General features: G+C 45.8%; 1 non-coding gene across 1 annotated transcript; it reads left to right on the top strand.

Annotated features, from left to right (window-relative positions):
- Nucleotides 1–7,987: 7,987 nt before the first annotated feature.
- Nucleotides 7,988–8,096, top strand: LOC120106994 (small nucleolar RNA R71). The gene has a single exon (XR_005508991.2). It is a non-coding gene; the product is annotated as a small nucleolar RNA R71 (small nucleolar RNA).
- The last annotated feature ends 17,316 nt before the right edge of the window (nucleotides 8,097–25,412 follow it).

Genomic DNA, 25,412 nt, shown 5'->3' with positions numbered 1-25,412 from the left:
TGCATGCGAGGGGACTTTCATGCTTCAAAATGAGCATGAAGCATGGTGGTGCTTTCGAAAAATTGTTCTCCCAAGTGCAGGAGAATCGCACAAGTAGTATAACTCGGAAGTCCGAGGTCGATTCCTCAGGGAACGATCTATGGGTTATTAGCTTAATTTCAGATTAATTGATTCAATAAACTCGTGGATTAAGATGATGGTTTGCAAATAGAAAATAAACCAGTAAATAGAGAATCGAAGTTTGGATAGATTAAGATGGTGTAGGGATCCAGAATCTCCTTTGATAATATCAAATTTATGCGATAAATTCTATGATTCTTTTGTTTTCTTTAAGAATTATAAGCAGATAAAATTTAATTATGGAGTATGTTCTTGATAACATGAATTTTTTTTTTAAGCATTCAACGTGCCTTACAACGTCAACGATGAATCAAATAATCGAGAAAGACATGTATCAATAAGCATAAATCATAAAAGATTTTTCAACATATAAGAATCATGACATAATCAAAAGATAAATCATATAAATCAAAGGATTAGAATTTACATCATGAACTCGGTACACCAAAGGATTTTCCTTCACCCATCACCTAGGACTTTAGCCGATCATCTCCCTCTCTCTTTCTCACTCTTTTTTTTCTTTTTCTTTTCGAAAACAGGGCATCCCCTGTTTCCTTGTTTCTTTTTTTTCTTCTGAAGAACAACCCGAGAGAGAGGAAAAACTCCTCTGTTTTCTTCCGTCAACCGCAGCCGCCCCCCGCTTCTTCCTCCCGAATGAGAGCTATATAGATGGCGTTCGATCCCCCCTGAGCGCACGCGGTGGAGATGGGCGGATGGAGGGGAATCTCGAACGTTGATCGCAGGCGGATCTGGCGCTGATCGGTGCGACGCTCACGGAAGATTGATCGCGCTGGGAGGTCTGATGCTGGTCGAAATTCGGGGTCTTGGTTTCGGGCGGAAGAAGGGGGCGTTGATCGCTGGCTCACGGATGGCTGCAGGCGGGATCGAATGCATGAGAGGCGTGGGAGACGGAAGAGGCATGAAACCATCACGGACCACTGGGATTTGTTGGAAGGAGGAACGCTGGAATGATGCAAATCCCAGCTAGCTGCAAGGTATGGAAAGCTCGGACGTGAGGTTGGAGATGGACGGCTGGATGCTGGTCTCGGACGGACGCGTGGGAGGTGCCGAAAAGATGGGCCGCTGCTGTGAATGTGGGATAGGCTGCTGGAAAGATGGATCGGAAGGAATGGGTGCTGATCTCGGCTGGGAGGACGGGATCAGTGGAGGAGGCGGGCAGACGCGTGGGAGACGCTGAACGCTGGAATCGATTGAAGAAGAAGGAGCTTTGATCACGGAAGAATTGCTTCGCGAACGCTGTGGAGGAGGCGGATGAAGAGGAGGCAGACGGGTTGGGGAGAAGAGAATGGGTTGCATGAGGGCTCTATCAGGATGAGATGCACAGGCTGCTGGCTGCTGGGATTTGGTTGCAGTGAACTGGACGACTGAACCTAGCCTCTTTCTAGTGTGTAGCTGGGTTGACTCATACGGTTGGCTGGTTATCCGTGGTGACGCATCTTTTTGGACCTAATGCATATTTTTTTCTTTGATTTACGATCACCTGCACCCCACAAAAATATAATATTAATGCAACACTTTTATCATTATTTGTTAGCAATAGTACCAATTTAAGTGATGTGTAGATCGCACTTTTGTGCTCTCATCACACCCCCAACTAGCTTATTGCTAGTCTCTAGCAATTCAGAGTAAATAATAACATGAGAGTACAAAAAGTGTTGGTCAATTCTTTGACTTTTTATTAAAACTAAAGACATAGAATTAAGATATGTACCCACTTTCGTTGGGCATCACGATTGCACTTAGCACGTGCAACAAGCCGTTAAACTCCTAGGTTATCCTAGTGGACGAGTGTTGTCTCGTGAAGGTTTGTAAAGATGTTACCCACAAACATCATGAGTGATATGACATGAGGTCCTCAATTCTAAGCTAATACCCATGTAATTAATATATATTTTGAAGCATGGCAACTATCAAAGCAAGGGGAAATATGAAAGTGTAGTGTGCATAAAATAGTATGACTTTCTCAGAGTACTAATACCTCCACCACAATATGGTACCGCTTGAATTTTAGGTATACTACTCAAGTTCACAAGTGTTTACTACAGTTTATTAGAGCTTGATCCATCAAATTTTCGGAATATCTCATGTTGTCTAAAATTGTCAAGAATGGTTCGCATAAAAAGAAGGAGCTATCAATCCCAACTAAATATCCAAAGTACACAAAGATCCAATACAATGGAATCAAACCAGCCATTACCACATGTCACTGGGTTCAGCCCGACCAACCCTATTCATGCTTATTTTTATTTTTGAACACATATGATGATTACAATAGTCCAACCCCCTTAGGCTCTAGCAAGGTCCATGTAGCGAGTTTTCGGCAAATGACTCCTGATCCAGTTGGCTCAAGGCATTAGGTGAAACACCCCTCGGGCTTAATTATTCGAACCAGACTACGCCACGAGGTTAGACTTGTCATCTCCTCATTTTTTTATTTTTTTATTTTTATTTTTTTATTTTATTATTATTATTATTATTATTATTGCAAAATAGAGAAGGTAAACTGAACCATATAATGTGACTGTATCGTGACTATAGGTTAACCAAGGTTGGAACATAAGACACTTAGATGATCTAGCTGGGGTATTCAACCTCTATCTTTATGTGAAAACCAAATCATGAACCTTATAGTACGGACAAGGATACTCGTACTTCTTTTACAGATATGGCTTAATAAAAATGCATTAAACAAATGTGAAATCCTGAGGCCTTCCTATAATTATTAAGTATATATGCGGGGATCTAATAATAGATCTCTGATCAGTCATAGAATGCATGTGTTCCTTGCCTTAATAGTTGCACAAACTTAATATGAAAATACATGTGCATTGGTAATAAATCAAATGCAAAAACATTTTTTTTTATAATCAAAATACTTCCCTCCCCCCAACTTAAACATTGCATTCTCCTCAATGTAATAGATACAAGAAATATTTATATGAGAGACAGTAGAGAAAATAATATTGGAGAGAAGTGAAATACCTTGAGCTGTTGATATCCAGAAAATAAGACCTACAAAACTAGAAAAAAAAATAATTCTAACTAATATACACATACCTTTGCCTTCATATTCAGTCATAAGAAGGCTCCCCCAAGGAAAAGGAGTCCTGTTCATCTGCAAAATTCTCAAAAAAAGGTTTTAACCTGTGTCCATTTACCATAAAAATTTTACCATCTCGTGGATTCTCAATCTCAACCACTCCATGTGGAAAAACAGTTTTTATAATATAAGGACCTGTCCATCTCGATCGCAACTTGCCAGGAAACAGATGTAAGCGAGAGTCATAACAAAGAACTTTTTGTGAAGGTTTAAAAGATTTTCTTAAAATTAATCTATCGTGCCTAATTTTCATTCGTTCTTTACAAAGTCTAGCATTGTCATAAGCATCTCTGCGAATCTCATTAAGCTCGTTCAATTGCAATTTTCTAGCTAGACCGGCATCTTGTAAATCAAAATTTAATTTTCTAATTGCCCAATATGATTTATGTTCTATTTCTATAGGCAGATGACATGCTTTTCCGTAGACTAGCCGGTAGGGAGACATGCCAAGAATGGTTTTGTATGCAGTACGATAGGCCCATAATGCATCTGATAGTTTTAAGGACCAATCTTTTCGTGATGGATTTACCGTTTTTTCTAAAATACGCTTGATTTCCCTATTAGCTAATTCTACTTGGCCACTAGTTTGCGGGTGATATGGGGTAGCAACTCTGTGGGTGACACCATACTTTTTTAATAATGTCTCAAAAGGCTTATTACAAAAGTGTTTTCCACCGTCACTAATATAACCTTAGGCATTCCAAATCGTGAAAAAATATTTTCTTTTAAAAACTTCAGGACAGGTTTGTGATTATTGGTCCTACAAGCGACAGCTTGGACACATACTCGACCCCAACTAAAATGTACTCATATCTAAAAGATGGTGGGAATGGGCCCATAAAATCGATGCCCCAACAATCGAAAATTTCGATAATAGTAATGGGTTGAAGAGGCATCATTTGCCTACGAGTTAGACTTCCAATACGTTGACATGGATCACATGTCCTGCAGAACTCGTGGGCATCTTTGAACATAGTAGGCCAATAGAAACCACATTGCAAGACCTTTGCAACAGTTTTCTTAGAGGCAAAGTGTCCACCGCAAGCATCAGTATGGCAGAAAGAGAGTACGCTTTGTATATCATGATCCGGTATGCATCGTCTAAAGATTTGATCGTTGCAATATTTAAATAAATAGGGTTCGTCATAGTAATAATTCTTTACTTCGCGCAAGAAAATTTTTCTATCTGTCGACCCCCGATGTTCTGGCATCTGGCTTGTAACAAGAAAATTTACAATATCTGCATACCATGGCATACTAGAAAGTGCAAACAACTGCTCTTCAGGGAATGAGTCCTTGATGAAAAATTGTGGCACTGAATCATGAAAAACTAGCCGTGATAAATGGTCCGCAACCACATTCTCTACTCCCTTTTTATCTTTAATAGTGATGTCAAATTCTTGGAGTAGAAGTATCCATCGTATTAAGCGTGGTTTGGCCTCTTTCTTATCCAACAAATATTTTAGTGCTGCATGGTCCATGAAGATAACAATAGGAGCACCAAGGATATAAGAGCGAAATTTATCTAAGGCAAATACTACTGCAAGCAATTCCTTCTCGGTGGTAGTGTAATTCATTTGAGCATCGTTTAAGGTTTTGCTTACATAGTAAATGACATATGGCTTATTATCCTTGCGTTGTCCTAGGACAGCTCCTATCGCATAGTCGCTAGTGTCGCACATAATCTCAAAAGGTAATGACCAATCAGGTGGTCGCACAATGGGTGCAGTGCTAAGCATAGACTTCAACTTTTCGAATGCCTTTTGACAGGTTTCAGTCCAATTGAACGGTGTATCAAGGGATAGGAGGTTACATAATGGTCGAGCTATGACACTAAAGTCCTTGATGAACCTCCTATAAAATCCGGCATGACCCAAAAATAATCGAACATCTCTAATCGTCTTGGGTGCAGGTAGCTTAGCAATTAAATCGATCTTAGCTCTATCTACTTCCATGCCCTTCGATGAAACAATATGTCCTAGGACAATTCCCTTTGGTACCATGAAGTGGCATTTCTCCCAATTCAATATCAAATTCTTTTCTATACATCGAGCTAAGACTGCTTGTAAATGTGACAAGCAATCATCAAATGAGTCACCAAAAACGGAGAAGTCATCCATGAACACTTCCAAAAACTTCTCGTTCATGTCTTCAAAGATGCTGAGCATGCATCTTTGGAATGTTGCAGGTGCATTACACAACCCGAATGGCATTCGTCGGAAAGCAAATGTGCCAAAAGGACAAGTGAAGGTAGTCTTCTCTTGATCTTCTGGTGAAATTTTAATTTGATAATATCCCGAATAGCCATCGAGAAAACAATAGAAATCATGCCCTGCAACTCTCTCCAACACTTGGTCTAGGAAGGGTAGAGGAAAGTGATCCTTTCATGTGACCAAATTCAGCTTTCGGTAGTCAACACACATGCGCCAACTCGTCGGGACACGAGTTGGAACTAGTTCACCTTATTCATTTTCTACCACCGTCAAACCCGACTTGAGTAGGGCTTACCCACTTGCTGTCGGAAATTGGATAAATAATACCCACGTCAAGCAACTTGAGGACTTCTACCTTAACCACATCTCTCATTGTAGGATTCAACCTTCGTTGCATTTGCCTTGTGGTTTTGGCATTGTCCTCCAAATATATTCGGTGCGTGCAAACTAAGGGGCTAATTCCCTTCAAGTCGGCAATAGACCACCCTAAGGCTCCTTTATGATTTTTTAGAACACCAACTAATTTTCTTTCTTGGGTATGATCAAGTCCAGACGAGATGATTACAAGAAAAGTGTCTTCGGGTCCAAGAAAAACATACTTAAGTTCCTTTGGTAAGGGTTTTAATTCGAGCTTGGGTGCTTACTCACGGGATGATACTATTTTCACCTCTCGAGGCGACAACTTCTCAAATTCCCCTACTTTTGGTCTCCACCCAGTGACCATCTTAATATCCAGATTATCCATAATAAGTGTGACTGACAAATCATCATCATTGGTTCCATTAGGATACCAATCAATTAAGCTATCATCAGATGGGTCGTTAATTGCTTTGGCTAACAAATATTCTTCTGCAATGGTTTCAACCCAATCAACCTCCTTACTCTCTTCAGGATCATTGGGTTGTTTGCACACATTAAAAATGTTCAGTTCTAAGATCATGTTACCAAAAGAAAGCTTCATGACGCCATTCCTACAATTAATCAATGCATTAGAAGTTGCAAGGAATGGACGTCCTAAAATGACTGGAATCTGAGATTGTGAGTTCGAAGCCGGATATGTGTCCAATACGATAAAATCGACAGGAAAATAGAACTTGTCTACTTGGACTAATACATCCTCGATAATCCCCCTTGGAATTTTAACTGACCTGTCAGCTAATTGCAAAGTGACGGAGGTTGGCTTCAACTCACCTAAACCAAGTTGCTCATATACAGAATATGGCAACAAATTCACACTCGCCCCTAAATCTAACAATGCTCGCTCTATCCTAAAGTCGCCTATGATGCATGAGATGGTTGGGCAACCTGGATCCTTAAATTTAGGGAGAATGTTGTGCTGCAAAATAGCACTCACATTTTCAGTTAAGAATGCCTTCTTCTTAACATTTAATCGGCGCTTGACAGTACACAAGTCCTTCAAAAATTTGGCATATGAGGGTACTTGTTTAATTGCATCAAGAAGAGGTATGTTGATCTTTACTTGCTTAAAAAGCTCAAAAATTTCAGAATTAGGTTCGAGCTTTTGCAACGGCTTTAACCGTTGTGGAAAAGGTGGAGGAAAAGGACATTCAACTTTCTCGGTAGAAGTTGGGACCTCAACTTCTTCTTTGTTCCTTTCATCGACTTTGGGAGCATCAGAATTAGAAGTGACTCGCGGTCTCAATGGAACGGTCTGACCAATGACTTTTCCATTACGCAAAGTCATGATGCTCTTTGCATGTTCTGTATGCGAACTAGAAGAAGCCGTATTATTACTACCGTGCACTTGTGGATTAGGTTGGGGTTGAGCTGGAAGCTTACCCTTCTCTTGGGTACTTAGGACGGTAGTCAACATTGACAATTGGTTCCTTATATCTTCAAAATTTTGAGTATTTTGAGCATTGATATTAGCTGACCTTGTAGAAAAGTTTGTATAGATTGCAAGGTATCCTCGATATTCGGCTTTTGGGAGGGTGGTGATGCAAAAGTAGGATGTGTAGGTGGAGGAGCTGAATGGTGTGATTGTTGAGGATGATCATTTCTCCACCTAAAATTTGGATGATTCTTCCAACCAGGGTTATAGGTATTCGAGTATGGATCATTATAAGGCTTTTGGTAGGAGTTTATAGCATTTGCTTGATCGTGCAAGACTTTTTTGAATGCCGGTATGGTGGGGCAATCTGTAGTGGTATGACCCGACATATCGCAGATACCACAACACTCGTTTCTAAGCTCTATAGTCTTGACAAGCTCAACCTTCCTAAGCTCAATTTTTTCTACTTTCCTAGTGAGGGCTGCCATTTTAGCATGAAGATCATCCTCAGTTTTGAGGTTGTAAAGGCCTCCCTGTACAGAGCTAGTAGGCTTAGGTAAAGACTTATTGTTTCTATCCCCGTTATCCCAAAGTTGGGCAGTTTCAGCAAGGGAATCCAAATACTACCATGCCTCATCAGGGTGTTTTTCTAAAAATCTACCATTGCACATGGTCTCTACAAACTGTTTCAACTGTGGAGATAAACCTTCATAAAAGAAGCTAATAGTTCTCCAGGTTTCGAACCCGTGATGAGGGCATGAGAGAAGAAGGTCTTTAAATCTTTCCCAACATTCATAAAATGTTTCATTATCTTTTTGTTGGAAATTGCTGATATGTCTTTTCAAAAAGTTGGTCCTTTGTGTGGGAAAGAACTTCTTTAAAAATTCTCTCTGCATATCTTGCCAAGTTCTTATTGATCTAGGTCGCAAAGAGTTTAGCCATGTTTTGGCCTTATCCTTTAGAGAGAAAGGGAACAATGTCAACTTGAGGACATCCTCGATGACGTTTGGCACTCTAAATGTAATGCTCAATTCTTCAAAATCCTTTAAATGAAGATACGGACTTTCGGACTCTAACCCATGAAACTTGGGCAGCAATTGAATTACCCCTGGTTTGATGTCAAAATGTCCTACATTATCAGGAAAAATTATGCATGAAGGCTGACTAGTCCTAGCCGGTTGTAGGTATTGTCTTAGAGTCATAATATGGGGTTCTCGTTCTCGATTGTGGTGACTCCCCGCATCTTCATTTAAATCAGCCATCTCACAAGGTGTGAGATACTGCGAAGGAATTTCAGGGGTATGTCCTAATGGATGATCTAAAGTTGTACGACTTAATCGACCGGTGTCGTCCCTATTCCACTTTAGCATGCAAAATATTTCCCTCTCTTTTTTTTTCTTTTTTTTTTAAAAAAATAATAATAAATATAAGTACCAACTAAAGATACCCTAAAACGACACCCTAAAACAAAAATCTATTCACAATCAAACATGCAACAAAACATTACACCTCAATTTCTAATGTTTTTTCTTAAATTTCTAGACAGCTCCTAACTGGTTTGAAGAGGGTACCTAAGCCTCCAATCCAGTCTAATGAACCGAGTTGACCAGGTAAGCTCCCAGGTAAGTGGAGGGGTCACGATGCGTTCGCAAAGGTCCCACTTAAAATCCACTTGCCTCGAACAGATGAACTGTCTTCCTTATAGGGACAAAGCTTGCCTAGACATCAACTAAGCCACAGAGCGAAATTGGTGCAACTTTCGGTGGTCTTCGTCCTATTGAGCTCGAATGTCCTTAGGGGCCAACGTCTAGTTGATTTTAGTTAAGCTTAGGATATTTATGCACTGAGGTGATTTTTGGGCTAAGGACGAGTGATGAAATCCCGACCTTATCTTTTTAAATGGGTTCAGCCCTTAGAATATTTTATGCTGATGCTTTATACTATATGCAACAATCAAGAGATTTTTTTTTTTAATATTTTATGACATGACATTAAATTTCATTGAATAGGTGATCAAGCAAATTATTTTTTTTTTAAATTTTATGAGTTGAAGTTTGAAATTTAAATTCTGAAATTTGAAATTTGAAATTTGAAATTTTAGGTTTTTCCTCTTTTTTTTCTTAATTTTTGAATAATCACCCTTTATCTTTTCTTAAAGTTTTTTTTTTCCTAAATTTTCAATTAGCAACAAGGGTTAATGAGATATGATAACAATAAAATTCTGATTCTAAAAAAAAAAATTAAATGCAGAAAATTTAAAATAGAAAGCAGCAAGTTTCGTATTAATCTGATAGTCTTAAAAATGTCAGAATGTCAATCAGACCATTCCGATTATCGAAAAATTTGTCTTGCACTAGCTGACCAAATTTGAGTCAAATCAGACGGCTAATTTCTATGATATCAGAGTTTGATGCAAACTGTGCAGGGAATTAAAAATAGTAGTAAAGATTTAATTTAATTTTTTTTTCAAAAGAAAAATACTAACTACTAAGGTAAAAATTAAATCTAAAATTATACTAATAACTCAGACGTTCCCCGGCAACGGCGCCAAAAACTTGGTGCTTTCGAAAAATTGTTCTCCCAAGTGTAGGAGAATCGCACAAGTAGTATAACTCGGAAGTCCGAGGTCGATTCCTCAGGGAGCGATTTATGGGTTATTAGCTTAATTTCAGATTAATTGATTCAATAAACTCGTGGATTAAGATGATGGTTTGCAAATAGAAAATAAACCAGTAAATAGAGAATCGAAGTTTGGATAGATTAAGATGGTGTAGGGATCCAGAATCTCCTTCGATAATATCAAATTTATGCGATAAATTCTATGATTCTTTTGTTTTTTTTAAGAATTATAAGCAGATAAAATTTAATTATGGAGTATGTTCTTGATAACATGAATTTTTTTTTAAGCATTCAACGTGCCTTATAACGTCAACGATGAATCAAATAATCGAGGAAGACATGTATCAATAAGCATAAATCATAAAAGATTTTTCAACATATAAGAATCATGACATAATCAAAAGATAAATCATATAAATCAAAGGATTAGAATTTACATCATGAACTCGGTACACCAAAGGATTTTCCTTCACCCATCACCTAGGACTTTAGCCGATCATCTCCCTCTCTCTTTCTCACTCTTTTTTTTCTTTTTCTTTCCGGAAACAGGGCATCCCCTATTTCCTTGTTTCTTTTTTTTTTTTGAAGAACAACCCGAGAGAGAGGAAAAACTCCTCTGTTTTCTTCCGTCAACCGCAGCCGCCCCCCGCTTCTTCCTCCCGAATGAGAGCTATATAGATGGCGTTCGATCCCCCCTGAGCGCACGCGGTGGAGATGGGCGGATGGAGGGGAATCTCGAACGTTGATCGCGGGCGGATCTGGCGCTGATCGGTGCGACGCTCACGGAAGATTGATCACGCTGGGTGGTCTGATGCTGGTTGAAATCCGGGGTCTTGGTTTCGGGCGGAAGAAGGGGGCGTTGATCGCTGGCTCACGGATGGCTGCAGGCAGGATCGAATGCATGAGAGGCGTGGGAGACGGAAGAGGCATGAAACCATCACGGACCACTGGGATTTGTTGGAAGGAGGAATGCTGGAATGATGCAAATCCCAGCTAGCTGCAAGGTATGGAAAGCTCGGACGTGAGGTTGGAGATGGACGGCTGGATGCTGGTCTCGGACGGACGCGTGGGAGGTGCCGGAAAGATGGGCCGCTGCTGTGAATGCGGGATAGGCTGCTGGAAAGATGGATCGGAAGGAATGGGTGCTGATCTCGGCTGGGAGGACGAGATCAGTGGAGGAGGCGGGCAGACGCGTGGGAGACGCTGATCGCTGGAATCGATTGAAGAAGAAGGAGCTTTGATCATGGAAGAATTGCTTCGCGAACGCTGTGGAGGAGGCGGATGAAGAGGAGGCAGACGGGTTGGTAGCTGTTGTAATTTGGTTGCAGTGAACTAGACGACTGAACCTAGCCTCTTTCTAGTGTGTAGCTGGGTTGACTCATACGGTTGGCTGGTCATCCGTGGTGATGCATCTTTTTGGACCTAATACATATTTTTTTCTTTGATTTACGATCACCTGCACCCCACAAAAATATAATATTAATGCAACACTTTTATCATTATTTGTTAGCAATAGTACCAATTTAAGTGATGTGTAGATCGCACTTTTGTGCTCTCGTCACATGGCAATTATTTAAAAATCTTAATGAAAACTCCCTCCACCATGCTTCTTGTTCTCGTCAAGCACCCTCGAGTTCTCAAAGAAAAGGGACCATTTGTGAAATAAGTCATTCTATGGACCTGTCTAGCAAGGTAGATGCATTGTCCCATAAGATTGACCAACTGATAATAGGAGGACATGTCGTTAGCTCTTCCCAAGCACAAGTGTGTGCTATCTGTTCTAGCCCATCGCATCCTATTCATGAGTGCCCCTCAACACCCCAATTCTCCGAACTCGTGCAAGAACACATCAATGCTGCTCAAACCCAGCCCAGACCGGGTAATGACCCATTTTACAATACATATAACTCGGGATGGCGGAATCATCCAAATTTTTCTTGGAGGCAGCAAGCTTCTAATACCTCCCAACCCTTCTCCCAAAATTTTCAAAACCCTCAGAATTTTCATCTCTACCGTCCCTCAACTCAATTTCAACATCCTCCTCCTCCAACCCAAAGAAATACAGCCTTTGAGGAGAAGGTGTTGACTGCCCTTCAAGGTTTGGAGGCAAACACACAACTATTGCACTCTCACACGCAATCAATTGCTAAGCTAGAATCCCAAATGGGCCAACTAGCTAATGCATTAAACAAGCGAGAGGAAGGCAAGCTTCCAAGTCAACCAATGAGTAACCCAAGGGGACAATACGTGGCTCAAGAAACTCGATTAAATCATGAGCAAGCCAATGCTTTGACTACCCTTAGGAGTGGACGTGTAATAGATAATAAGGTTAGGGAGGATAACAACAAGGAAGGTGAAGAAGAGGAGAGGAATGTATCACATGAAAACCCAAAACTTTCTTCAGCTAGTCCACCATCTGCCACAACCCACATTCCAAAGGCCCCATTTTCTGAAGCACTTAATGCACCCTCTCCCTTTGGCAAGAAGGGAACTTCACTAGAAGAGATGATGGAGATCTTCAAACAAGTTAAAATTAACCTCCCGCTCCTTGATGCCATCAAACAAGTTTCCTCCTATGCCAAATTTCTCAAAGATCTTTGCACCCAAAAGCGAAAATCTAGGACACATGTGCCTAAAAAGGTCCTACTTACTGAACAGGTAAGTTCCATTCTCCAACACAACACCCCTCCAAAATTCAAAGATCCTGGCACTCCCACTATTTCCTGTGTCATAGGAGATAACTCCATTGATCGAGCACTTTTAGATCTAGGTGCAAGTGTGAATCTTCTACCCTATTCAGTCTATGAAAAATTTGGGTTAGGTGAATTAAAACCTACCTCGGTGTCCTTACAATTGGCTGATCGATCTGTGAAGATACCACGGGGGATGATTGAAGATGTTCTTGTCAAGGTAGACAAATTCTATTTTTTAGTAGATTTTATCATCCTTGATATGGAACAGGTGCCCAACATAAAAAACAAATCCCTGTGATTCTTGGTCGTCCCTTTTTAGCGATAGCCAATGCATGTATCAACTGTAGAACTGGGGCAATGGATATATCATTTGGGAACATGAAAATTAAGTTGAATGTGTTTCATGCCGCTGACCAACATGTGAGGAAAGACGAGTGTTGCCTGATTGATGAAATGGATGATCTTGTAGAGGAAGCCCTTCCCTATATCTTAGCAGATGACCCCCTAGAGGCATGCTTGGCCCATTTTGACATTGACAACTTTGATATAGACAAGGCCATAGAAGAAGTCAACATCTTACTCGACAATCAATCTCCTATGAGTTCCCTTCCTTGGAAGATCCGACCTGAACCTCTTCCCCCCATTGCTAGCGCACCACTTTGTCCCTCCATTGATTCTCCACCTAAACTTGAGTTGAAGCCACTTCCGACAACTCTTAAGTATGCTTTTCTAGGACCAGAAGATACTCTCCCTATAATCATCGCGGCCAACTTATCTACGGAACAAAAAGTTAAACTTTTAAGGGTGCTAGAAGAGAATAAACATGCCATAGGATGGTCTGTAGCCGATTTGAAAGGGGTTGACCCCTCCATTTGCATGCATCAAATTCACCTCGAAGATGATGCAAAGCCCATCCGAGAAATGCAAAGAAGACTCAATCCTAACATGAAGGAGGTAGTCAAGAAAGAAGTGGTGAAGTTATTAGATACCGAAATCATTTACCCAATTTCTGATAGTAAGTGGGTAAGTCCGACACAAGTGGTGCCAAAAAAATCAGGTATCACTGTGGTTGAAAATACGGAAGGAGAATTGATACAAACACGCACAACCACGGGTTGGCGCGTGTGCATTGACTACAGAAAACTCAACTCAATGACTAGGAAGGACCATTTCCCTCTACCTTTCATAGATCAAATTTTGGAACGGTTGGCTGGTCAAGATTTCTACTATTTCCTAGATAGTTATTCTGGTTATAATCAAGTACCTGTTTACCCGGACGATCAAGAGAAAACTACCTTTACCTGTCCATTTGGGACATTTGCATATAGGAGGATGCCTTTTGGACTATGCAATGCACCCGCAACTTTTCAACGATGTATGATGGCCATTTTTTCAGATATGGTGGAAAACTTTCTAGAAGTGTTCATTGATGATTTCTCAGTTTTTGGCCTATCTTTTGACGATTGTCTGAAAAATTTAACCTTAGTTTTGAAAAGATGTAAGGAGACCAACCTAGTGTTAAGTTGGGAAAAGAGCCATTTCATGGTTCAAGAAGGCATAGTCTTGGGACACGTCATGTCCAAAAGGGGCATTGAAGTAGATAAAGCCAAAGTCGATCTTATTTCCAATCTCCCTCCACCCAAAACTGTGAAACAAATCCGTTCATTCCTTGGCCATGCTGGCTTCTACCGTCGCTTCATTCAAGATTTCAGTAAGATTTCCAAACCCTTGTGCAATCTTCTTGCCATGGACACTCTCTTTATCTTTAATGAAGCATGCGAAGAGGCATTTGAAAATCTTCGCTCGAAATTGACCACTGCACCTATCATACGGCCTCCTAATTGGACCCTTCCATTTGAACTGATGTGTGACGCATCTGACTATGCCATAGGGGCAGTTTTAGGGCAACGACTAGATAAGGTATCTCATGTCATCTACTACGCTAGTAAAGCACTCTCAGATGCACAATTGAACTACACCACCACTAAGAAAGAGTTACTAGCTGTAGTATTCGCGCTAGACAAGTTTCGATCTTACCTTTTAGGATCCAAGGTTACCGTATTCATTGATCATGCTGCCCTTCGACACCTTCTTGCAAAGAAAGACACCAAACCCTATTTGATTCGATGGATTCTTTTACTACAAGAATTTGATCTAGAAATTCGTGACAAGAAAGGTACTGCCAATGTCGTAGCAGACCACTTATCTAGGATTCTTCTTGAACCCTCTCAAAATACCTCACCCTTACACGATTCGTTTCCGGATGAACAATTATTTAAGGTACAAAAAATAAAAACACCATGGTTTGCAAACATAGTGAATTACCTTGCCATAGAATGAATTTCTGATGATTGATTAACTCAAGACAATAATCGATTCTTTTCACAAGTGAAATTCTATTATTGGGATGATCCCGATCTATTCAAGTATTGTCCCGATCAAGTAATCCGTTGATGTATCCCCGAATGCGAATTTCAAAGTATTCTTTTATTCTGCCATTCACAAGCTTGTGGGGGACATTTTGGGGATAGAAAAACTGCAGCAAAAGTTTTACAGAGTGGATTTTATTGGCCCACACTTTTCAAAGATGCCCATAACTTTTGCCAGACTTGTGAACGGTGCCAACAGATGGGTACCATCTCCCGTAGAGATATAATGCCTCTCAATCCTATTTTAATTGTAGAAATCTTTGATGTCTGGGGTATTGACTTTATGGGCCCTTTCCCACCATCTTTTGGTTTCGAATACATTCTTGTAGGGGTTGATTATGTTTCAAAATGGGTAGAAGCTGTCGCAACTAAAACTAATGACCACAAGGTTGTGGTTAAATTTTTACATGAAAACATCTTTTGTCGTTTTGGCACACCCCGAGCCATCATCAGTGATGGGGGATCTCATTTTTACGACCGGTCTTTCGAGACTTTGGCTCGCAAATATAACATCACCCACAAAGTTGCTACCCCATACCATCCCCAAACGAGTGGACAAGTCGAGGTGTCCAATAGAGAGTTAAAACACATCTTAGAGAACACGGTACGTCCCGATAGGAAAGATTGGTCTCAAAGAATAAATGATGCACTCTGGGCCAACCGTACTGCCTACAAAACTCCTATTGGCATGTCCCCCTACCGATTAGTTTTTAAAAAAGCTTGTCACTTGCCGGTAGAACTTGAACATAGAGCTTTCTGGGTTATCAAAAAGTTTAACTTAGACATGGCAGCAGCTGGTCCTAACCGAAAACTCCAACTAAGTGAACTTGAAGAGTTGCACAATGAGGCCTATGAAAATGCTAAAATTTATAAAGCAAAGACTAAGGCTTTTCATGATAAAAACATTAACTGTAAGTCCTTTGAACCTGGTCAAAAAGTTTGGTTATTCAATTCCAAGTTGCGACTCTTCCCGGGTAAACTTCGCTCTAGGTGGGATGGACCATTCGTAGTAAAAAAGGTTTCTTCTTATGGTGCAGTAGAGATCCAACACCTCAATGGTGGACATGTTTTAAAAGTCAATGGCCAAAGGTTAAAACCTTATGTGGACTGTGTTGCCGACGGGCAATTGATCGAATTTCTTAATTTGACGAACCCTGTTTATTAAAATAATTAAGGATCCACTGTGTCTGGCTGAACACAATAAACTTAGCGCTTGTTGGGAGGCAACCCAATTCTCTTAGATTTATTTAACATTGAGGACAATGTAAGGTTTAGGTTTGGGAGTATTTTTAAGTATTTTTAAGCATTTTTGGTTTTATTTGCATCTCTTGCATTCGTTTTCACTTCACAATGTCAGGTTTATATTTGGGGGTCTTCATCTTGATTTTCATCCCCCCAAAAAAAAAGATTGTGTTCATTTTCATTTTTATAAATTGAAAAAAAATATAATAAATAATAATATATATATATATATATTACCTAATTTCTATACATTAATGCGAGAATGATAAACACACAAGGTATATAAAATCTAAAAAGCCCAATGACTAGTCGGAAGTAATACAAATTTAAGTTCTTTTTATTAAGTTTCTCTTAGGGAGTTGTAAGTTAATTAATACTTTGGAATTTCACTACACACTGGCCGACCCTTCTAAGGTCTAGGCTCGATATTATGTTGATAGTATAGTAGCAACCTTGGACCCTGACGAATCATACTTATCTAATCCAAAAAAAAAAATCATTAAAAATAGATTTAGTCAGGAACATCGAAAAGGGCTACCTATTGTCAAAGGTCAGGTGGGCTTGTGATGAGGACTCCGAGCATAAGTTCGTAGGGGAGTCTTGATGCCCGACACCTTGTGCCAACTGGTGTGAGAGCTGTCGACTGATTGCTCGTTACACGGAGAAATCACCACAAGAGTAAAAGTGCACAATTTATACATTTTTCTTAAAAAAAAAACTTTGTATTGACCTTGTAAAAGACAATAGTGTGAAAGCCGTCGTTGTAAAAATTCGAGTAAACTGGAATATTACAGATAAAGCCCGTGAGGTACTAAAGTAAATATCCACAACTCTCGAAATCTTGCAGATAAAATAATTTTGAATCAGAGAGCAGGTCCCTTCGACCAATCCTTGGAAACTACTAGTCTTAGCAATATTTTGGAGATCCGAACCCTTAGTTTGTGTACGGTCCAGATTTCACCGAGCACTCTAGTATAAATAAGTCTTATAACTCCCTAAATGGAAATTTAATGACTTTAACTTAGATTGCATACTAACCTAGAATTTGGGCTGACTTAGTAATTAAAACTTTGTGTGCTTTCGAAATTCTTGGCACTTATGCATTTGAAACTAGAATTTATAAAACAAATATATATATATATATATATATATATATATATAATCTTTGGGTAGAGACAGCAGTTTGTGGGTATCTGAGCCGAAAATCCTCACGAGACAAAATTCGTCCACTAGGGCCTAGGGGTTTAAAGCCTTATTGCATACGGTAAATGCAATCGCGATTCCTATGAAAGTGAGTTAATTTCTTTTCTATTTTGCTCGAGGAATAGCAAAATGTAGGTTTGGGAGTGTGATAAGTGCTAAATAATGTATAAATTTATCTATTTTACATAGCACTTATTATTATTGTTATGCACATATTTTAAATTTAAACATAAGAAAATGTGTTTCCCCTCTTCATTGCATTTTAATAAATTATTAGAGATAATTCAAGTTTGGTTTAATTTTCTATATTGATTTAGTCTAATGTGTGTGCAGGTCGAGTCATCCCATTCACGAACTAGTCCCAATTTATTCCATGTGTGGACTACTTTCTCCCACATGTGCATAAAGCTACCCATTCCTTTGTCCACGTCATATTTTCCGTGTACACCAAGTTTCCCAACTTAGCAAAACAAAGGCCTCTCCCATTTTCTCCACATTTCCAAACTTCCTTTATTTTAGATTTAGAACAAAGCACTTCCAACCTACCCGAGTGGACCCCAACCACTTTTCTTAAAAAAAAGAAAAAAGAAGAAGAAATATAAATGTTGCTGGTGGTCCAAACCGAGAACGATTGACACGACGGTGTGAACGGGGTTCCGCCTGAGTTGTCTTGGTTGGTGCTGGTTGCGCTCCACCTTCCGCCAAGGAACCTGCAAACAAGCCTTGCACCACCACCAGGGTGGTGATGGCCCTCCGACGGTCAAGTCAGAGGAGATTGGAGGAGGAGAGATGATAATCACAAGTGGGAGAGAGTGCTCTGGGAGGTATTGCTTACCCCCCTCCCTTCTCCCCCCAGCCGCATATATGCCTGGCTGGGAGGTCTCTCAGGGGGGTTTGTCGTCGTGGGGCACGATAGAATGGCCACTGACATGGCCGTTACGGGGCGTCGTGGAGCAGCGCCGGGTACGGTCATGGCAGGGCGTAGTGGAGCTCCGCTTTGTACGGTCGATACAGGAGATCGTGGGCAGCATCGGGTACAGCCGTTGCAGGGAGTAGTGGAGCAGGAGGCCGCGGCGTGCCTCTGGAGAATAGCCTGTCGTTATCAAAAGATCTCCGATTCGGGGTCGGAATGCTGGATCATAGGGCAGCCGACCCGGGGTCGGGCTGCGGAGCCGAGGAGGTCCGACTCGGGGTCGGAGTGCTGGATCATAGGGCAGCCGACCCGGGGTCGGGCTGCGGAGCCGAGGAGGTCCGACTCGGGGTCGGAGTGCTGGATCATAGGGCAGCCGACCCGGGGTCGGGCTGCGGAGCCGAGGAGGTCCGACTCGGGGTCGGAGTGCTGGATCATAGGGCAGCTGTAGCTTTCCTGGATATGCGTGCCGATCACGTGGGGCATGGCGGCTCAATTCCCCCATAACAGTAGCCCCCCGCTTCCGAGCCTGGAACCAGAAGGGGAACAGGTGAAGGGAGTGATGTTTCGAGATTGCCGCCATCCTTCGGAGAGGCGCGCGCGCTTCAAGCTTCCCGCCTTCTTTATGGCGTATGGCGGTTGCTGCTGACCTGGCAACCTGAGGATTTCGGCGGACATCCTTCCTTAATGGTGTCGATTCGCCTTTGGGGTGCGAGCGACCCTTCGGCGGCCAGGCGTCTTCTGGCGTCATCGAGGTGTCACTTGCCCTTTCGCCTATTTAATCGGGGGCCCTCCCCCGTCCGTCTTCTTCTTTACGGACATTTTCGAGTTTCTCCTTTGCGCTACCGTTGTTGCCGCCGAAACGTTCGCTTGCTTTTCCTTTGACGCTCTCGGAGCCGTTCTTCCTCCTCTTCAAGTGAGTTTCCCACTCTTCTACTTTGAGCTCTTCATACTTTTTCTTTTTGTACTAGTGCACCCCAGTCGTTCCGGCCTTTCCCTCCTTCTTGACCCCGTCCTGACCGTAGATTGGCCATTAGGGATGGGCGAAGTGGGAGCAGATAGCATCAAATCAAAACTGGTCGCCGAGGACTTAGACGGATTTGTGGCTCGGTACCACCTTCCCGAGGCCTGCAATGTCACGCTCCCAGGGCCTGAGGAGAGGATGTCTCATCCTCCCCGAGGGAAGATCGCCATCAATGAGGGCATCCTCCAAGCCGGGTTCCGCTTTCCCCCTTCAGACCTAGTCTTACGGGTGCTCCGGGGTTTAGGAATGGCACCGACGCAACTGGTGCCGAACTCGTGGCGTGCTCTGACGGTCTTCCAGGTTCTCTGTCGCTTGCATGCGATTCCCGCCACCTTGAACGTTTTCTGGGAGCTCTACGGCCTGAGCGGCCACCCCCAGGACAAAGGGTGGTGGTGCTTCGCAGCGCGGCGAGGGTGCGGCCTTGTCAAGGAGGGTCCTACCTCCATTCACCACTGGAAGGAGCGCTTCTTTTTCGTTGATGCAGACCCCTCCTGGGAAATCAGGACAATCTGGGGGACGCCGGTGAAGTCCCCAATTGGCCTGTCGAAGTTGTCGAGGGAGGAATCCGAGGGCGTCGCCGCCTTGAAGGGGTTGGTCGCCGAGGGCCAGCTTCCCCCGGTGGGCCGCCTCATTTCTGAGGATACCTTGGTGAACGTCGGTTTGAGCTCGGTCCCCACCGACCGTGAGTCCGCCATCGTTTCTTTAGCTCTTTTCTTCTCTTTCGTTCCTTTTTCCTTTCGGTTTCTCAGTCCCTGACCATCCCGTCCTTCTTGCAGAGGTCGACGACGTCATGCGGTCGGTGAAGTCGAAGGCCGTTGGTAGGGCGTCCCTGCTGGAAGCAGTCCGGAGGAGGAAACGAGCTCTTCCGAGCGGGGCCCCACCGGCGAAGAAGTCCCGTAAGGAGATACCTCCGATGCCGACCGACGAGTCCGGGCCCACCGGTCAGGGAGATGTCGTGGGCACCGACCGGCAGCTGACGCTGTACCAGCCCTCCGGTGGTAAGGTTGCCGCTACTCCGGAGGTGCCACCTGAGCCTGCTCAAGACGGACGGGTCGGACGTGATCGGTCCCCGACCCGGCCTTCGACTCGGTCGGCTCCTGATGACTCGAGGAGGGACGCGCCGAGGCCCCGGCCGAGCGGGACCCTATCAATTCCTGGGGCGACCCCCGCCCCGAGCGCGATCAGTCGGACTCTTCCCCAGGCGATGGATAAGGGTAAGGCTGCAGAACCACCATCCGGCTCCGGGGAGAAATCGGGGTCTGCCTTCACTACCGATGGCGCCCGAAATCTCATCGAAACAGTGTTGCTGGAGAAGGACCGTCGGCGGGTCCGGGAGTTGGATGTCTCTGACGTTGGGGCCGCCAGCTGCGTCTGTCTCATGTCGGTGAGTGTTCTTCTGGCCGTCTTTCACCATTTATTGGCTCTGTTGTTCTCCGCCTGACTCCCTTATCTTTCCTATTTCTTAGCTCGCCCAGTACATGATCCGTCTGGAGGAGTGCTACAAGGAACAGGCGGGGCTTTTGGCGAAGGCCGAGGACCGGCTGAAAGCAATGGAAGAGGGAGGCCGGGCTGCGGCAGGCAGGACGACCGGGGACCTCGAGGCGAGGCTCCGGGAGGCCGAAGAGCGGGCACTCGGCTTCGCCGCCCTGGAGGAGCAACTGTCAGAGGCTCGGGAGCAACTCAAAGCCGCCTCGGGCCTCGAAAGCAGGGTCAAGAAGGCGGAGGAACGGGCTGAAAAGCAGTCCCGGAAGATCGCGGACTATCGAGAGCGGTGGGAGAAGGCCCAGCGGTCTGCCGACAACGCCTGCGACCGAATCCGCTCTTTTGAAGCCAAACTAGGCGAACTGGAGTCGGCCCTGGAGAAGTCATGCACGGACGTCCAAGAGCTCCGTTCGCGCCTGAAGGAAGCCGAGGCCGCTCGGGTTGCTACCGAGGCGAAGCATAAAGAGGCTCAGGCTGATCTGCTGAGGGTCTCCTCTGAGGCCGAAGGCCGGATTGTGGCGAAGGTCTTGGAGGCCAAGGCTCAGATTATGGAGCGAGCTGAGGCGGAGCTGGCCGAGAAGAGGGCGGAAATCGGGCGTCAGGCGGTAGAGGCTTATCGCCAGTCCGCCGAGTTCGCCCATGATATGTCGGAGGCAGTGCGGACCTATCGCCAGTCTGACGAGTTTGTCCATGACGCGTCGGACGCGGGGGCCGAAGCCTTCACCTTGGGCTTCGAGGAGGGCCTGGCAAGGGTGTCGGCTAAGTATCCCGAAGTTGACCTGAGCGAGATCTCCCTCCTGGACTCCTCTCCGGCGCCATCGCCTGCTGGTTCTCCTGCTGCTTCCCTACCTCCCGCGGACGAGCCCGGCGTTCCCGACCCGGGAGTTCCTCCAAGCTGACCTCTTGTACCTTCCATTGTCTTTTTTATTTTTGTATGTCGGCGTTTTGCCCAATTGTATGGGCCTCGGCCCTGAAAATTAATGCACGTTGAATATTTCTTCATCTCGCCCTCGTCCTCTTTTTTTTTTTTTTTTTTTTTAGCTCTTGGTTGCTTCTTGCTGACTTTTGATTCCCGAAGTTCTTCCGGCGCTAGGCCAGGCATCCGAGGGTTAAACCTCAGGAAACTCTTCCGGCGTTAAGCCAGGCATCCGAGGGTTAGGCCTCAGGAAATTCTTCCGGCGCTAAGCCAGGCATCCGAGGGTTAGGCCTCAGGAAATTCTTCCGGCGCTAAGCCAGGCGTCCGAGGGTTAGGCCTCAGGAAATTCTTCCGGCGCTAAGCCAGGCATCCGAGGGTTAGGCCTCAGGAAATTCTTCCGGCGCTAAGCCAGGCATCCGAGGGTTAGGCCTCAGGAAACTCTTCCGGCGCTGAGCCAGGCATCCGAGGGTTAGGCCTCAGGAAACTCTTCCGGCGCTAAGCCAGGCATCCGAGGGTTAGGCCTCAGGAAACTCTTCCGGCGCTGAGCCAGGCATCCGAGGCCCGAGCCTCGGGAGATTCCACTCGTTGGTCGGCCTAGGCTGGCGCAAGCCGAGGCGACCGGTCGGGGCTTCTGGCTAGTCTGCTCCCGGGATGATCATCGGGTTAACCAGGCATCTGAGGGTCGTCAAGCCTCAGGGAAATTCCGCTCGTTGGTCGGCCAAGGCTGGCGCAAGCCGAGGCGACCGGTCGGGGCTTCCGGCTAGTCTGCTCCCGGGATGATCATCGGGTTAGCCAGGCATCTGAGGGTTGTCAAGCCTCAGGGAAATTCCGCTCGTTGGTCGGCCAAGGCTGGCGCAAGCCGAGGCGACCGGTCGGGGCTTCCGGCTAGTCTGCTCCCGGGATGATCATCGGGTTAGCCAGGCATCTGAGGGTTGTCAAGCCTCAGGGAAATTCCGCTCGTTGGTCGGCCAAGGCTGGCGCAAGCCGAGGCGACCGGTCGGGGCTTCCGGCTAGTCTGCTCCCGGGATGATCATCGGGTTAGCCAGGCATCCGAGGGCCGAGCCTCGGGAGATTCCACTCGTTGGTCGGCCTAGGCTGGCGCAAGCCGAGGCGACCGGTCGGGGCTTCCGGCTAGTCTGCTCCCGGGGATGATCATCGGGTTAGCCAGGCATCTGAGGGTTGTCAAGCCTCAGGGAAATTCCACTCGTTGGTCGGCCTAGGCTGGCGCAAGCCGAGGCGACCGGTCGGGGCTTCCGGCTAGTCTGCTCCCGGGATGATCATCGGGTTAGCCAGGCATCCGAGGGCCGAGCCTCGGGAGATTCCACTCGTTGGTCGGCCTAGGCTGGCGCAAGCCGAGGCGACCGGTCGGGGCTTCCGGCTAGTCTGCTCCCGGGATGATCATCGGGTTAGCCAGGCATCTGAGGGCCGAGCCTCGGGAGATTCCACTCGTTGGTCGGCCTAGGCTGGCGCAAGCCGAGGCGACCGGTCGGGGCTTCCGGCTAGTCTGCTCCCGGGATGATCATCGGGTTAGCCAGGCATCTGAGGGTTGTCAAGCCTCAGGGAAATTCCGCTCGTTGGTCGGCCAAGGCTGGCGCAAGCCGAGGCGACCGGTCGGGGCTTCCGGCTAGTCTGCTCCCGGGATGATCATCGGGTTAGCCAGGCATCTGAGGGTTGTCAAGCCTCAGGGAAATTCCGCTCGTTGGTCGGCCAAGGCTGGCGCAAGCCGAGGCGACCGGTCGGGGCTTCCGGCTAGTCTGCTCCCGGGATGATCATCGGGTTAGCCAGGCATCTGAGGGTTGTCAAGCCTCAGGGAAATTCCGCTCGTTGGTCGGCCAAGGCTGGCGCAAGCCGAGGCGACCGGTCGGGGCTTCCGGCTAGTCTGCTCCCGGGATGATCATCGGGTTAGCCAGACATCTGAGGGTTGTCAAGCCTCAGGGAAATTCCACTCGTTGGTCGGCCTAGGCTGGCGCAAGCCGAGGCGACCGGTCGGGGCTTCCGGCTAGTCTGCTCCCGGGATGATCATCGGGTTAGCCAGGCATCTGAGGGTTGTCAAGCCTCAGGGAAATTCCACTCGTTGGTCGGCCTAGGCTGGCGCAAGCCGAGGCGACCGGTCGGGGCTTCCGGCTAGTCTGCTCCCGGGATGATCATCGGGTTAGCCAGGCATCCGAGGGCCGAGCCTCAGGAGATTCCACTCGTTGGTCGGCCTAGGCTGGCGCAAGCCGAGGCGACCGGTCGGGGCTTCCGGCTAGTCTGCTCCCGGGATGATCATCGGGTTAGCCAGGCATCCGAGGGCCGAGCCTCGGGAGATTCCACTCGTTGGTCGGCCTAGGCTGGCGCAAGCCGAGGCGACCGGTCGGGGCTTCCGGCTAGTCTGCTCCCGGGATGATCATCGGGTTAGCCAGGCATCCGAGGGCCGAGCCTCGGGACATTCCACTCGTTGGTCGGCCACTTGTCGCTCGCCGCCCATCGGGGTTTCTCTGTGCCCAGCCGCGACCGTGTTTCTCCTCTCCTCCAAGCGTTGCCTGGGGGGAACACGAGAAGGGTATTAAACGCTAATTAATGCGTTACCTGGGAAATCGGATCGCCAGTTGCTGCTGGTGAGGAGTGTTAGTTGAGCGGCCGCGATACGCGGGTTCTTCGAGGAGGATGCGGCCTGGGCGCGAGCGGAGACACGTGGACCTAGGGGTATACGTCACCCGGATCGTCCTGCACAAAGAATGCGATTTAAGGAGAATGACGCTTAGGAAATCGCGGGGAGATACGCCTCGGGAGCCGGAACGGCTCCGGATTCAGTGCGCCTGCATTTATTGGAGCCACCCGTATCGGAACTACCAGGGGGCCGCAGCTTGGCTATAAATACAGGTGCAGGTACGATGGAATTTGCTAAGCCGGAGCTGCAGGTTGCCATGGATCGCGGACCTCCTCCTTGGCATATGACTGAGAGACTCCTGTCGAAGGAAAGGGGAGGCGCTCCCCTTACAACTTCAGCCAACTAGCCGTTTCATCTGGGATCAACAAGGAGGGTCTCCCCGGCGGAACTCCGCTCTAGGCGTTTCATCCGGGATCACATCTCCCCTCCTTGAAGTTCAGCCTCCCGGTTGAGCTCTGCGCCGGACGCTCAATCCGGGACCGCGCCTCCATATACTCTTCCCCCTCGAATCCCTTCTCTTTCCTACCACTGGGGAAGATGGGAATATCCTTTGGAGGCGGCGTTCCCCTGGGGGCAGCGGGAGCTTCTTCTGCGGCGGCTCCTCCTCTTTTTGGTGAGGTGCTGGATGGCGCCTCCGGTTAGAAGCACCCACTTCTGGTGGGACTGCAGCCGCCCTGGGTTGAGGGTTTGGGTCCCCACCTCTTCTTTACTTTCTTTACTCCCTAATTTCCCTCTGGGAATTCCTTGTAATCACACGAGCACGCCACTGTAACCAGAAATTATTGAAATGAAAAGTATTGCACCTTTTTAAATTGTCTTTCTGGCCTTGTTGTTCTACTGGTAATACATCCGCAGGTTAGCGGAATTCCAGCCCCTTGGAATTTCTCGGCCATCTAGGGCTTCCAACTGGTAGGAGCCAGGTCGGTTTACCCAACGAACTTTATACGGGCCTTCCCAATTTGGCGCTAGCTTCCCACCTTCCGTAGGTTGAGATGCCT

This window comes from Phoenix dactylifera, chromosome 5, assembly GCF_051530095.1.
Source record: "Phoenix dactylifera cultivar Ajwa chromosome 5, Ajwa_hap1_PhDact_Kaust_v1.1, whole genome shotgun sequence".
Lineage (NCBI taxonomy): Eukaryota > Viridiplantae > Streptophyta > Magnoliopsida > Arecales > Arecaceae > Phoenix > Phoenix dactylifera.
This window is presented reverse-complemented; position numbering and strand designations above follow the sequence as displayed.